The sequence below is a fragment of the Dermacentor albipictus genome, chromosome 8 (assembly GCF_038994185.2).
Source record: "Dermacentor albipictus isolate Rhodes 1998 colony chromosome 8, USDA_Dalb.pri_finalv2, whole genome shotgun sequence".
Taxonomy (NCBI): domain Eukaryota; kingdom Metazoa; phylum Arthropoda; class Arachnida; order Ixodida; family Ixodidae; genus Dermacentor; species Dermacentor albipictus.
The window spans coordinates 18,637,707-18,651,588 of NC_091828.1; the positions used below are offsets into that span (position 1 = coordinate 18,637,707).

Sequence of the window (13,882 nt, forward strand, 5' to 3'; positions counted from 1 at the left end):
AAAGACGCGCCATTCGCTTCCCTCCTCCTCCGCTCGGCGCGGCCTCGACGGTGGCGCCGCCGGTGGTGGGCCTACCGTAGCAGACGACGGCTGCTACGGTAGGCCCACCTCTCCACCTTTCTCTCCACCTTGCGGGTTTCCGCAGAACTACTATGTCAAACTCTTGCCTTTGCTTCGTGTTGTCGACAAATTCGACTTCGCCCTGCCATCTGCTAGCCGCCTGGTTAGCTCAGATGGTAGAGCGGCTGCTCCGGAAAGGCGGTGGTCCCGGGTTCGAGTCCCGGACCAGGACGAATTTTTCTTCAACTCCGAGGCATTTCTTTCGAGGAACCCGTATGGGTTTCCTTTGCAGCAATTGCTACGAACGGGTGGATGTCTGATTTTCCCTTTATTCATTATTTCTCTCCACCTTGCGGGTTTCCGCAGAACTACTATGTCAGACGACGGCTAACACGCTACGGGAGGAAATCCGCAGAAAAGTTCGTTCGAGCCCTGCGGAGCAGTTTTTTCAATCGAGATCTTTCTTCGTCAGTCGGTAACTGGCCTTTAGAATTGCGTGTTGGAATTGCGGAAGAAATAGAGAAAAGGACCATTATTCAAGGCGTATTTAGGGCGTAAAGCGCGCGACGTTGAGAGTTCGTGTTGCTGAAACACGACGCAAGCACACGGTGTACTGAAACACGCGCGTAATTACCAAACTTCAGGTGTTGACAGCGTGAAAGTATGTGTAGGTAGTTTCGTAGGTTCATTTACGTACCTGCAGAATACTTTTGTTCGACCGGCGCGTGAGAGATTGCTGACCGCACACAGCCGGAACGGCTGTGTGCGGTCAGCAATGCCTGGCAACAGGGCCGTTTTTTTCATTGCGGGGTGCTTTGGTAATCGTGACGATATATTGTTTTTTTTTTACAAGTACTGCTCCAGGAGGGCACATGTAATTGCTGACGGAGGCCTCTGAGGAGCACGTGACATTACAATAATGTAAGCGTTGCAGGGAGTGTTTGCATACAAAATTGGCTGTCCACGATCTTATACCCCCTTGGCATGCACAGGCTTCGGCGAGCCCCATCCAGCCCTGGTTCTAGCTTTGGTGTCCCCGTTGCCGCTTTGGTGCCCTGGAGGCGCCGTCAATAATGCGAAATAATGACAAGGTGTTACAACTAGTAAATAAAATTGATTGAAGAAATACAATCGCGCCGAGGCGCCAACTTCTAAAGCAGCGCTAGTGCGCCCGCGCGAGTATTATGAAACGCCAACGAGAAATTTACCGGCCCACGTATGTCTCTACGATCAAAGTGCACGTTAAACATCCCCAGGCGAGCTAGATAAAGTTATGCGGAGCCATCCACTTCGACCTGCATCCTAGCTTTCGTCGCTTCGGAAGGTTAAAAAGGTTAATCACCAGAAACGAAATCAATACATGGGGGCGTACATTCGATGCTAAAAGACTGCATCGTAACTCATATTGAGCCTTGCAAAAGCGTCGAGAATGTGCTAACTTCTGGTGGAGCTCAAAACACACCCTGAATAAAGTCGCTTTTATGTCACAGGCCAGCTGCAGATGCGTGCATTTCACCGCAAGAAAAACGAAACTACATGAAACAAACAGAGCACATTCGAAAAAAAAGTCAAACAACGCGCTAAAAACCACGCAGAGCATGAACAAACACTTTTTCGAAGCGGAAGGCGTGAACTAGGCTCGAAATAAGAGGTTGTGAATAGCCGTGGCCCTTACTTCACTAAGCCGTGCGTTCTTTGCCACTTCCTCGAATTCAGCCCGCCCGATCCTGCGAATCCACACTTCTTTTTGCGTTGCGCCCGCCGGACGGCAAAGCAAAAAGCTTTTTGCCCTCGCTGTGTATGTTGCGGCAACCGAAGGTGCAGCAGCATGGCATCGCAATTAAGTTCTTTGCCCTACACATTCTATTACGCTAACGCACTCCGTCAGTCCGCCTGCCGTGCTTTCGTCGCGCAGGCCCAACAATGGAGGTCGGCGCGCGCTAGAAAGAAAAATATACAAAAGCGTGGCGCCTACTCCGCGCTGGAAAGAAAAAAATATACAAAAGCGCGGCGCCTGCTTCCACGTGACACAGATTGGCCAATGGGGGAGCGGAGGAGGCTGGGGCGACAGGAGGCGTGGAGGAGGACGCGCCAGAGTGAGCGGGGTGGCGGAAAGATCTAAGAATGGCGCTACTTTTGGAAAATTGAGGGGCTTTAGGTCGGACACAGGAACTATTACATCTCCGAAAATGTCGTTGTCTCTATGCTTTTTTACAAATTAATCAAACGGCGTGCCGTTCACTACAGTGTCCGACAAATTGTTCAAATAAAATGTGGCCTACGGGAATAACGAATATTCATGGGAGTTTGCACTACTAAATCGTTGGCGGATGGTCTTGCAGTGACTAATTCTGGTTGAGTGCTTAAATGGGTCTTGTCAGTAGCGAGAACAAGAAAGATTGTAATGCCCATGGTAAAGAAGGCATATAAATTTAAGTTTAGAACTTATTCTACGGTTTCTTCCTCTCCCCTTCATTGTTCTTTCATCCGTAAGCGCGCTACCCCTTCCACGTACACTCGGCCACACTGAGAGAGAGAGAGAGACAGAGGGGGATATAAGGAAGGCAGGGATGTCAACCAGTAAAGAGTCTGGTTGGCTACCCTACGTTGGGAGAAGGGATAAGGGGAAGAGAAAGAAGGGAGAGAATGCGCAGGATAACAGACAGCACGGTTACTCAGTGGGAGGCACCTTTGTTTTGAAGCGCGACACGCGCACGACAAAACTGTCAGGTCTCGTCTAGGCTTAGCGTACTAGGCGGGCCGACTCGCCACGTGTTGTCCACGAGGCGGTCGTTACGACGAAGGCCCTCGCGAAGTTATCACGAAGCTTTCGGTCAGGACATTGAGCACGTCGCGCTAACTCTGCTCCCTTGTTGCACGCCCACGGAGGTCGAAAGCGGCGGCTATCTCTTTGTTGTGTACGACCTCTCTTTTTTCTTCCACGTTTCAGCGTTCTGGAAGCGACGAGACCATACCTTAGACTCCGGAACTTGAGTGAGGTTGTTGATAGCAATTTTAAGTTCTGCGCAGTATTGGCTCTGTCCCGGCCTGTCCCTGTATAGTTGTTTGCACGACCGACGCACGTCGCAATGGGCGACGTAGTAACGGATGTCACTTTGCATTTTCGGCAACCAAAATCACTGCTGTATCTTTCGGGGCGAGGCTCGCCGACCGATGTGTCCGCCATCTTGAGCCGCGTGGGCGCTGTTCAAAGCGGACAAATAATGACTTTATTCCAACGAGGGGAAACGCAGCAGGCATACTTACAGTGTTTGGCATTGAGTGACGCCCCCGGACGTAACACTACGAAACCGAAACTGGAAGCCGACACAGGATATCGCATCACCTCTCCCTTGAGAGAAAATGCGCCAGTTGTGGGGCCCACACCAGTTGTGCGGCCACTCCGTTTCTACTCCTAATGGCAGAGACCTATGGATCCACATACAAGACCACAGACTCGCGTTACATAACGACACCGATGCACCAACCAGGCTAGACAACAGCGTAGCTAAGGACACCTCCCCGATCTTACGCTTACACACAGAATCCAACACGTCGCATGGCACAATTCACAAGTTAACCTCGCTAGCGACCATTACATCATTACCATCACACTACATTGCAAACACAAACCCTTTGCACCCAAACCCCTCAGCCTTACCAATTGCGACAATTTTCGAGAGGCCCGCCAGAGATCAGCTCCCACAAACATTCAAGACATCTCAGAATGGGTTCAGCAACTACACGCAGACTTCCAGACACACTATACCACTCTGCCCCCCGAAACCGCTCTCAATATGGTTGATTCCAAGCTTCTACACATGTGGGAAGCCAAACAGTCTGTTCTCAAACGGTGGAATGGGCGACGGCACAACCGAAGACTAAGACTCAGAATTGCCAAATTAGACCTCCAGATCCAGGAGTACGCCACAGAACTGTCCTGCCAGCAGGGGGGCTAGGTATGTGAAAGCATGCCTGACAACCTCGATAACAAGCGCACATGGCAACTCTTGCGACACTTATTAGACCCTACCACATCACGCATGCACCACAACCACAGCATATACAAACTGCTACATACACACAAAAACAATCTCAACCGACTCTTCGACGACCTCAGCCATAAACATGTGCCTCTCGCTTAGAAGTACGGCATGCCAAAGTACACTGGCGAGCCCAACGAGCTACTCAGCGCTGCTATCGCGGAAGCAGACGTTCGCTATGCCCTCGCCACCCTGCGCACAATGTCAGCACCAGACCCCGACCTTATTAACAACCAAATACTCTGCAATCTAGACGACAACTCCGTCACAGCCATCACGACGTACTTAAATCATTGCTTTGACACTGGCACTCTCCCTAGTTCGCGGAAAGATGACAGGGTAATTTTTATCCCAAAGCGAAACAAACCACTCAACACTTCTAATCTCAGGCTCATATCACTAACCTCTTGTCTAGGTAAAACACTCGAACACGTCATCTTCAACCGACTCAGTAAACACATTGAAGACAACAATCTTTATCCATCAGAAATGGTAGGTTTTCGAAAATCTCTGTTATGCCAAGATATCATGCTTCGAATGAAGCATGGCATCATTACACCCAATAGCAGTCTAGATACGCAAGCAATTCTCAGTCTGGACCTCCACGGAGCCTTCAATAACGTTTCACATTCCGCCATCCTCCGAGAGCTTAATCGCATTGGGGTTGGCGGAAAGACGTATGGCTACATATGTGCCGCCTTAGCCAACCGTACCGCAACCATAAACATAGCACATAGACACACAGCAATCCCCTTCGTACGTTTCAGGTAGCTACGGCACGCCCCAAGGCTCAGTGCTCTCCCCTTTTCCTTTTAATCTTTCTATGATGCCGATGTCGCGAGCATTGCAATCTATTCCTGATCCCAAGTTTTCTCTCAACGCCGACGACATCACCCTTTGGACAACTTGCGGCTCCGATGGAGAGATTCAAGACACTCTACAGGCCGCACCAGACGCCGTCGTGGCTCATGCAGGGGCTGTGAATCTCACATGCTCCCCTCAAAAATCTGAGCTACTTCGTCTGCATCCCAGCGGGGGGCCGAAAAACACATGTCTAGTATACAGGTCATTCTAAACCACATCCCTGTAACTAGAGTGGACAGCCTCCGGGTGCTCGGTTTACACATTCAAAGCAACCGGCTCAACACACAGGCATGTACCCAGGATTTTTTTTCGGGGGGGGGGGGGGGCCCACCACCTCCATCATCATCACCACACCACCACCACCACCATCATCATCATAATCATCATCATCAACTTCATCATCATCATCAGCCTGTTTTATGTCCACTGCAGGACGAAGGCCTCTCCCTGCAATGCGATCTCCAATTACCCCTGTTCTGCGCCAACCGATTCCAACTAGCGCCCGCGAATTTCCTAATTTCATCGCTCCGTCTAGTCTTTTGTCGTCCTCGATTGCATTTTCCTTCTCTTGGTAACCATTCTGTAACCCTAATGGTCCAACGGTTATCTAACCGGCGCATTACATGACCTGCCCAGCTACATTTTTTCCTCTTGATGTCAATTAGAATATCGTCTATACCCGTTCGCTCTCTGATCCAAACCGCTCTTTCTCTCCCTTAACATGCAATCTTCGTTCGATCGCTCTTTGCGCGGTCCTTAACTTGCTCTCAAGTCTCTGCCCCATATGTCAGCACTGGCAAAATGCACTGATTGCACACCTTACTTTTCAATAATAATGGTAAGCTTCCAGTCAGGAGCTGGCAATATCTGCCGTATGCGATCCAACCTATTTTTATTCTTCTGTGAATTTCCTTCTCATGATCAGGGTTGCCTGTGATTAATTGGCCAAGGTAAACGTGCTCCTTCACAGTCTCTAGTGGCCGACTGGCGATCCTGATCTCTTGTTCCTTTGTTGTTGTTGTTGTTGTAGCCTGTGGCTCCTACCCACGATGGGGGATTGGCCAAGAAATGGCTGGATTATTCCAAAATAATATAGAGCATAAATTTCCTAATATCTATGCAAATAGCATTTAATAGGGTTGAATTACCGGCTAAAATAAAATCAGGAAGGTGCTGTTGAATGAGGAATAATTAATTTAAAAGTAATAAAAAATAGAATTTAGCAGGGCATTCGTTTAGATTCTGTAAGGAATGTTTGGACAGCGAAGCATGCATCCCTGTGGCTGAATCGCAAAGTGGACGCCCCGAACAAAAGAATTGCAGGTTCTGTCAAGTCCAGGCCAATTCTTCGAAAAGGTATCTCCAGCAATCTTTTTCTTAACGCAGCAAAGCGGCGGCAAGATAGAAGAAAGTGCTGTATCGTGTCCTCTTTCTCACAAAAAGAACAAAGGGGAGAGGGAACCAAACCCGACCTGTATAAATTGAAATTTAGGGAGGGAATGCGGCAGCGTAATTTGGTGAGGCAGACCTCAAGCATCTTTGTGTGACAAGATTCGCTATGCCAGGGAAATGCCAGGTGTTTATACTCTGGAGAAGCTGTCAAATGTGGGTTTCTGTGGGTTTCAAATGTGGTTTCTGGCAAATAGGAGTTTCTGTATCCTGTTCATTACTGTTTTTAGGTGAGGTATCGTGACTCCTCTTGGTACTGTACACAGGTCAGCTTAGAATTCTTCCGCTGCTTTTACTATATCTTTGATATTGCTGATGATATTCCCCTTCTTATCTTTTAGTGCATACACCATGGTTTGTCCTACGCCAGGTATCTTTTTTACTGATTTCAGGCTGCGTTCATTTTTTACGGCTTCTTCAGTGTTTCTCATGTTATAGTTTCGAATATCAGTTATTTTCGCCTTGTTGATCAGTTTTGACAGTTCCGCGAATTGCGTAACGCTGTGCGGCCGCCAGTCCCATACGACCGCGTAGAGCGCAGGACTCTGCGATTCTAGACGTACTGCGCTCACCGCGAAAGGTTAGAAAAACACCCACATAAGCACAGCAGAGAAGTGGCCACGTAAGGCGGTTCGACCGATAACTGTAGAAGCGTCATTCAAAACAAGTAATTGTTCTCGACTTTCGGCGGCGTTTTCTCTACTTCCCTTTTCAATAAAAAGATGTTGATCCATAAATAGCCTCATAAACAGCGCTTAACTTTTTTATTATTCGCTCTTGCTTGCAGTTTGGTTGTTGCCTTGGCTCTCTCCCTTAGTATATCGCTTAATTTCTCAACTCCTTGCGATTTTTGTTTCCAGTTGCCAATTTTGCACGAAAAGTGCTATACAGTAAGGGAAAAACAGACGAGGTAACGGGCGACAGTCATTTTGCTTATGGGTTTAAGGGTTATTGCAGGGTTTCATGATGGACGCTCTTTCACGTTATTTTATTTCCCACCTTGTCTAACCCATATCACGTGTATATGGTTCCGGGCATCTGCCAGCGTCGCGGCGAGCCGTAACTCAAGAAAAGAATGAAGCAAAGGGAAAAGTTAAACGCAATTGGCGTTTTCTCCGGCCGCAACTCGTTCCATGAGAGTACAGACCAGCTGAGTAACAGCTGCATCCCTCTCCTGGTCCCAGGATCAGCCTAAACAAAGAAGGTTGAACTAACAAAAGCAACAGCTATGCGCGTGACGGTTGAATAGATGGTGACAACTGAATGCATCGCGAGTTAATCGCGCGGGTGCGGAATCTATGAGAAACCTGTCGTTCACATTACAAGAGGTGCCGATAACTACCGCCGTCTAAAAGGAGTGAAAAATGCATCATAATGCTGACCGATGAACAGCTGCCAAGTCTCAATATTGATCTGGTGGCGCATTAGGAATGTGTGAGGAGTGGTGGCGTGGGTGGGGAGGGAGGGGGGGCCCGGGCCCCCCCGGGCCCCCCCCTGGGTACGTGCCTGTCAACACATAAACCCTCCATACACTCAAAACCACAGTCGATCACACCCTGCGCCTTCTAGAACGTCTCCAATAAACACGGAGGACTACAAGAGGTCGAACTTCTCCGCTTGGTCCAGGCCTTCGTTATCAGTAACATTACATTCGCAACACCATATCTACATTTCCTTAAATCAGAATAAGATAAAATCGACACTCTTTTACGCAAAATATATAAATTCGCTCTAGGGGTCCCCATACGAAATTCCACTGAAAGGCCAATGCTTACTGGCACCTTCAACACACTGAACTCACAGAATCCCACTTCACATCCCAATATAGCAGACTTTCTAACACTGGAACAGGTCGACACATTCTAAAACTCTTTCCATCGCTCCGGCACCCATCATCAAGACTAAATAGACCATTCCACATCACATACACGAGAACTTCTGCATCCCTCTACTTCCTAAAAACTTGCACCCTGTGCACCACAAACAGCGCAGGTGGCAGCGAGCAAAGGCTCTCCAAAAACAATTCTCCACTTCAAAAGGCGTTCTCTATGTTGATGCCGCCGAATATGGGATATTGGAACCTCAGCGCTGACGCCCGTTGTTGCAATCGCACCGCTGGCACGAGTTGTTGCAACTGGGTCGCAAGCCCCAAGGGTAGTGTTGGCCTGGCGGCCTGGGGCACAACTGGAAGCATCCGAAGGTCCCGGCAAAGCATGAGTCGACTGCTAACAGAACAATTTGTTTATTCTAGCATCACAAAAGAGCGGCCGGTCAGGTCGACCGAAGTGGAGAGACGGGAGAGCAGGTTACTTAACAGAAGAAATCGGAGCCTCTCTCCTGGCATCTGGGGGCAGCTGCTTTTATACTCTCGGAGTTGAGGGCAAGAGGGAACATCACGGGACGAGGCCACGTGACAGCGAGGCACGGACACGCTGAGAGACATGTTGAGACGAGTGTAGTGACGCATCAGCCGGGCCAGCGCCGGTCAGACCTCCTCGCTTCACACTTGGGGAGCTCCTCTCCCCGGCTGCCGCGCTTTGACAAGCGTGGGCACACACACAAACACGCACACACGAAGACACGTGGCACTGAAACATGCCTGGACGCGCTTGGCGGGGATGCGTTGCGGCAGCTCCGAACGGGCCAAAATGTGCGCCGCTTTGAACGAAGCCTAGGCGTCCGTTGCATCCGCGCCGGCAATACCGCGCGTCGTAGGCGAAGCGTAACAGGGAACAGAAATCATTATGCAATATCAGTCGTTAACTCTCACGGTGAGGTTGCTGCGGCCGCCTCCATTCCTGGCTCTTCCTCGGAGGAGGCGGAGGGGGCAACCACAGCCCTGTCCCTCACAATCCCAAATTCATCAGTTAACGTTAGCGACTCCAAAGCAGCCATACATAACTTCGGAGCGGACAGGGTCTTTAAGCCAGCTCTTTCTCTCTTCTTGGCCCATTCTTTCCATCAAACTGTGGAATTGATCTGGACTCTCATGCGGGCCTTGCCGGAAACGAGGCGGCTCATGCCAGTGCCCAAGGATTTACAGTCCGGGCTCAGGCATCACATGTGTCGGACCTCGTCACGGAGGAGGCGACGTTTACAGCGCGAGATCGGCTTATTACCTACCACGACATATGCACACATTACCGATTAGACCGTCTAACCTTTCCGCCACTTATGGGCAAATCCCCGCGCAGGTGTGAAGTTCTATGGCGACAGCTGCAAACTCGCACCTTTCCCTCCCCTTACCTCCTTCACCACATTCATCCCTCCATTTACCTTTCTCCCATTTGCAAATTCTGCATCTCTCCCAAAGCAGACTTAAACCACATCATGTGTGGGTGCCGTGAGCACCCCCTTCCCCCTTTCCTCAAGCAATTAATAACTAGTGAGGAGCAGTGGGAGGTTGCCTTGCGCAGCTCGAGGCCCGACCTTCAGGAGGCCCTCTTCGAGTAAGCTGAGAGGATAAGGGAGGCCTACTTCAACTAATTCATCCCCCAGACTCTATTCCGTTGCCCCCTACCCTTAATGAGGGATAACTAAGGTTTTTCCTCCTCCTTGCAACAAAAGAAAGAGTCATGAGTTACAGAAGAACACAGAAGTGCAGGCAGATATAAAATGACTAATGCCCCAACCACTGGTACGCGCTGGAAAGCTTCGGAGCGCGCCGAAGGGTCAAATGCGTCAACGCGTCGGTCGCAAACGTGGTGAAGCGGAACGTCGCGCAGCGATTATGTCTACTGCCGATGCTAGAAGTTTGCCGACGCGCGGCGAAGCTGCGCCGGCGTGCACCAATGAGAGGCTGCGACGCCTCGCAGGCGTCAACCAATCGGTGGCTGCGGAGTCTCCGGCTGCCGAGGCCTGATATGGCCGACCGTGGGAAGACGCCGGCACTAGTGTTCCTGTATATGCTCCCGCAGGGAGCAGAGTTGCGCATACCTTTTCCGGCGCCGCTCGCACCGCTATTGGCCGAGCGCGAAAAATGACGTCAAATGATCCGCGCCGCGGCGAAGCCAACTTTACGGGCGCATCGCCGACTCATGCGAACTCGTCGTTTCCGTCAGTGCCATCGCCATTGCAATCAGCGGACCATCGATCGTGCGTTGAGAGGAGCAGCTGCGGGTTTTAGGTACGGTATTCGACCATGTGAAGTCAAGGAGCTTGGTGAAGTGATACGAAACACATCGTACTGGCACATCGTACTGACGGGGTGCAGCGCACCACACTGCACAAACCGCACGCAATTCAGCCATGAGAGTAAATGCTTCAGCCAAGCAAACTAGCTGGAGGCTCACTAACACTATAGTGAGAATGTTGTTGCTAACAAGTCTGGGCTTCTTGACTTTGAATGCACCCTTCAGAGTTTAAAATTGAAATTAATAATATGTACCTCTCCCGTCAACCGCAATTTCTGAAGAGCTAGGACATCTTTGCAGAAAGCACACAAGGGAACAAGGACAAAACGGGTGCTTAGTTGGCATATGCATATTTAGCTCTCTAGCTGTGATAATTGTAATATATTGCTTCTCCGTTGGAAGTTTTGAGAACAGTAAAATTGATTCTATTCAATTTATTGTCTTGAAGTGCATAGGCTTATTTATTTTGTTAACTAATTGCTGCCATAGAAGCTAAGCCGCAATTGTATGTGTGCTAGCTTGTGAGCATCATTTGTCAGCCAGTGGAACAAAAACTTGTCGTTCAATTAAACACGCTAGAAATCTACGTTGTGCTTTGGTGAATGCTGTTTCCTGTTGGCGGGAGTGGAGTGAATGCACTGTTCAATGACGTAAAATTTTCTTGCCTCTGATGCGATAGGTCACAAAGCTTTGTAACCTGGCTTTTTGGCCAAAGCCTGCTTCAGTGATTTCATTTATTTGACACAGTGTATTCAACTACTGGCTTTTCTCTGTGTGGTAAGAGATCAAGAAAAAATGTGTTGTCAGATTACAGTCTGCAAGTTTGTCATCTTGATGTGTTTAGTGCTATAAAAATAACCTGTTGTTACTCTTAATAGCTTGTTGCCTTTCCAGTTTCTTTGAATTCTGCCCCCAAGGTTCCAAGAACCAGCACACTTGGCCTGCTGCCAGCAGCCGTTCATGCATTCCCTTGTATGAAATAAGTTTGATCTATAAGCTCTTGCATCTTGAATCCTTTTCTACTTGCAGATTTGCTGCTACTATATAGCTGATTATTCTGCGGTATGAATGAATCCTAAAAGTAAGCTTTGCTTAAAATGTGCGCATGTGAACATTTGAAATGCGCTTAAATCTGTGTCTGCACCGCATGTATCGAAAACGTGCAGCTGTTGTGAACGATGGCTAGTGATAAATGACGCTCTGTTAACGTTCACTGACATAACTGCAGGCACGATAGCTCTCTTGGCGACGGTCATTAGTCGGCTGGTTTTGGCAGCCAAAATGCGCTAAGTGTCCACCTTACGTGTGTGAAGCTTTAAACACTCTTTAAAACATTTCTTGCTTTCTGAGAATGATAAGACAACTTCATATGCATGCTGAAAATCATTGCACCGCCTTTTGTGGCAAAGTACTGCGCGTTTGCGAGCGAACTTTGGAGCTGTTCGAGCCACGGGAGTATGTTATTTTGGAGAATCGAAGGCGGTCCTACCCCCTATTTGTACGTTCATGTGTGTGTTTGTATATGCCTGTTTACATAGGTACATACAAAGTTTCGGTTGGTTGGAAGCCCACCCCCTCCGACTGCACGAATGACTCGTTCGAGCATAGCCTGTATTAAGAAGTGCCCTTTGCTAAGCGCCTGTGAACAACTGGCGCTTGTAGCTCGCGACCACTAGAGAAAAAGGCGGAACACCGCGCGGCATTTGGCTCCTGCGCGCGCGAGGAGTGGCTTCGCTGCAGAGCTGGATCACGACGGCGGACCTATGCGCAACTCTGCTCCCTGCGGGAGCATATACAGGAACACTAGCCGGCACCAACGATCGTCCGAGTTTTTTGGACGCACGACGCGCGCGACAGTGTTCCTGAAAGACAGTGTTGTAATAGTAGGCCGACAACGACACGACCGGCCGACCGACGACCGTGGGTTGTGGCAGTGCGACGTGGATCCGAAGCGACTTCGAACGACGCCGACTAATCGAACCTGCCCACTGGGTTCCGCCGGGCTCGGTACGATCGTCTGCTAAAACAGCCAACCGAATCACGATTGCCGCAACGTCTGTGCTTGTTGTATGTGCATTTTGTTGTGCTCAAAACGAATGGAAACACGTTTACGAGCTCCGAAGTCTGGATAATCAACACTCGCCTATCGCCGATGTTGTTTACGTTACGCGTAGGACTAGCGCGTCCATCGAGTTCGTAACTGGCGAGTGAACCAACTCACCTGAGAAACTCTGTCGAAGGAAATGAATTTTCAGGTCCGTTTGGTGCTGCAGTGATTTAAAATATGGCACTCTTGACTTCGTGTGACCTGTGATGTGGTGAATGAACCGTGTGGAAGTTGGGTTGGTCAACCGCGGCGTGTTTCGTGTGGTGTCGGTTGACTCGGTTTTAACGGGCAAGCTCTGCGCTGTTTCCAGTGGTAAAGATAACTTCCGAAAGCGAAATACACTAGTAGTCGAACTATTGGAAGTACTTACATGATCAGCCGTGCCGCCTGTTTCAGCTGACACTGCGCTCTTCTATTCGGCATGTGAATCCAGTTCAGTACAAGTTCACTGTACTCATTCACTCACTTCTTTCTAGTGCGTCCGTCTTTTGGGCTAGTTGGGCATAAATCGCTCGTGTAGCAATCAAGAACACTGACGCACTGAAGCATACGTGACAACGCAGTCATGTTTGAGTCAGTGTGTCGTTATAGTTGAGCACTGCAAAAAGAAATGATCTGTTTGCAAAGTGTGCCCTGTGTGCAGCGCATAGCAGGACCTGCATCATGCAAGACCTATGCACGTAGCAGCGTATACCACGATTGCTTCGATGCCCGCTTCAGAAGCAGCAAGTACTGAGTCAATGAAACTGTAATTGATTTTTTATCTCACTTTTTGCTTATGGAAAAAGTAGATGGTGTGAGTGCATTGTGGGGAAGGTGAAAAGGTGTCATCAGTGTTTTGTGCAGTCAGTATGCTTAAACTGCTGGAATCCCTTCAGCCTCTACTAAAATGTTTCTTGCTGCGATACTAAAAATTGTAGTCAGGACAAAGATCTACTCAAAACCAAGTTACTAATGCATCTGCGCAGAATGTGTTTGATTAACAAGTTAACGCTCCACAACAACAATATGCCGATGCACAGCATATGTGCTTACAATAAATACATTCCGTAAAGGTGAGCGACTGGGCCTACAATATCAAACTTTGTAGTAGCACCGTAAAAAGTGCTGCCATGCGTATCAGCCACAACGAAACTGCTGCACGTCCAACCTTCTTCCTTGGAGGCACTTCTATAAAGACTGTTCGGGCCCTTCCCATTCTGGGTGTAGCATTTAGCTGTTCTCTC

At 49.1% G+C, this 13,882-nt stretch overlaps 1 protein-coding gene across 1 annotated transcript in view; it reads right to left on the reverse strand.

Annotated features, from left to right (window-relative positions):
* LOC139048641 (skin secretory protein xP2-like) overlaps positions 1-13,882 on the reverse strand; it is a 105,066-nt gene that overhangs the window by 1,069 nt on the left and 90,115 nt on the right. The gene's annotated exons all lie outside the window — the stretch shown is intronic.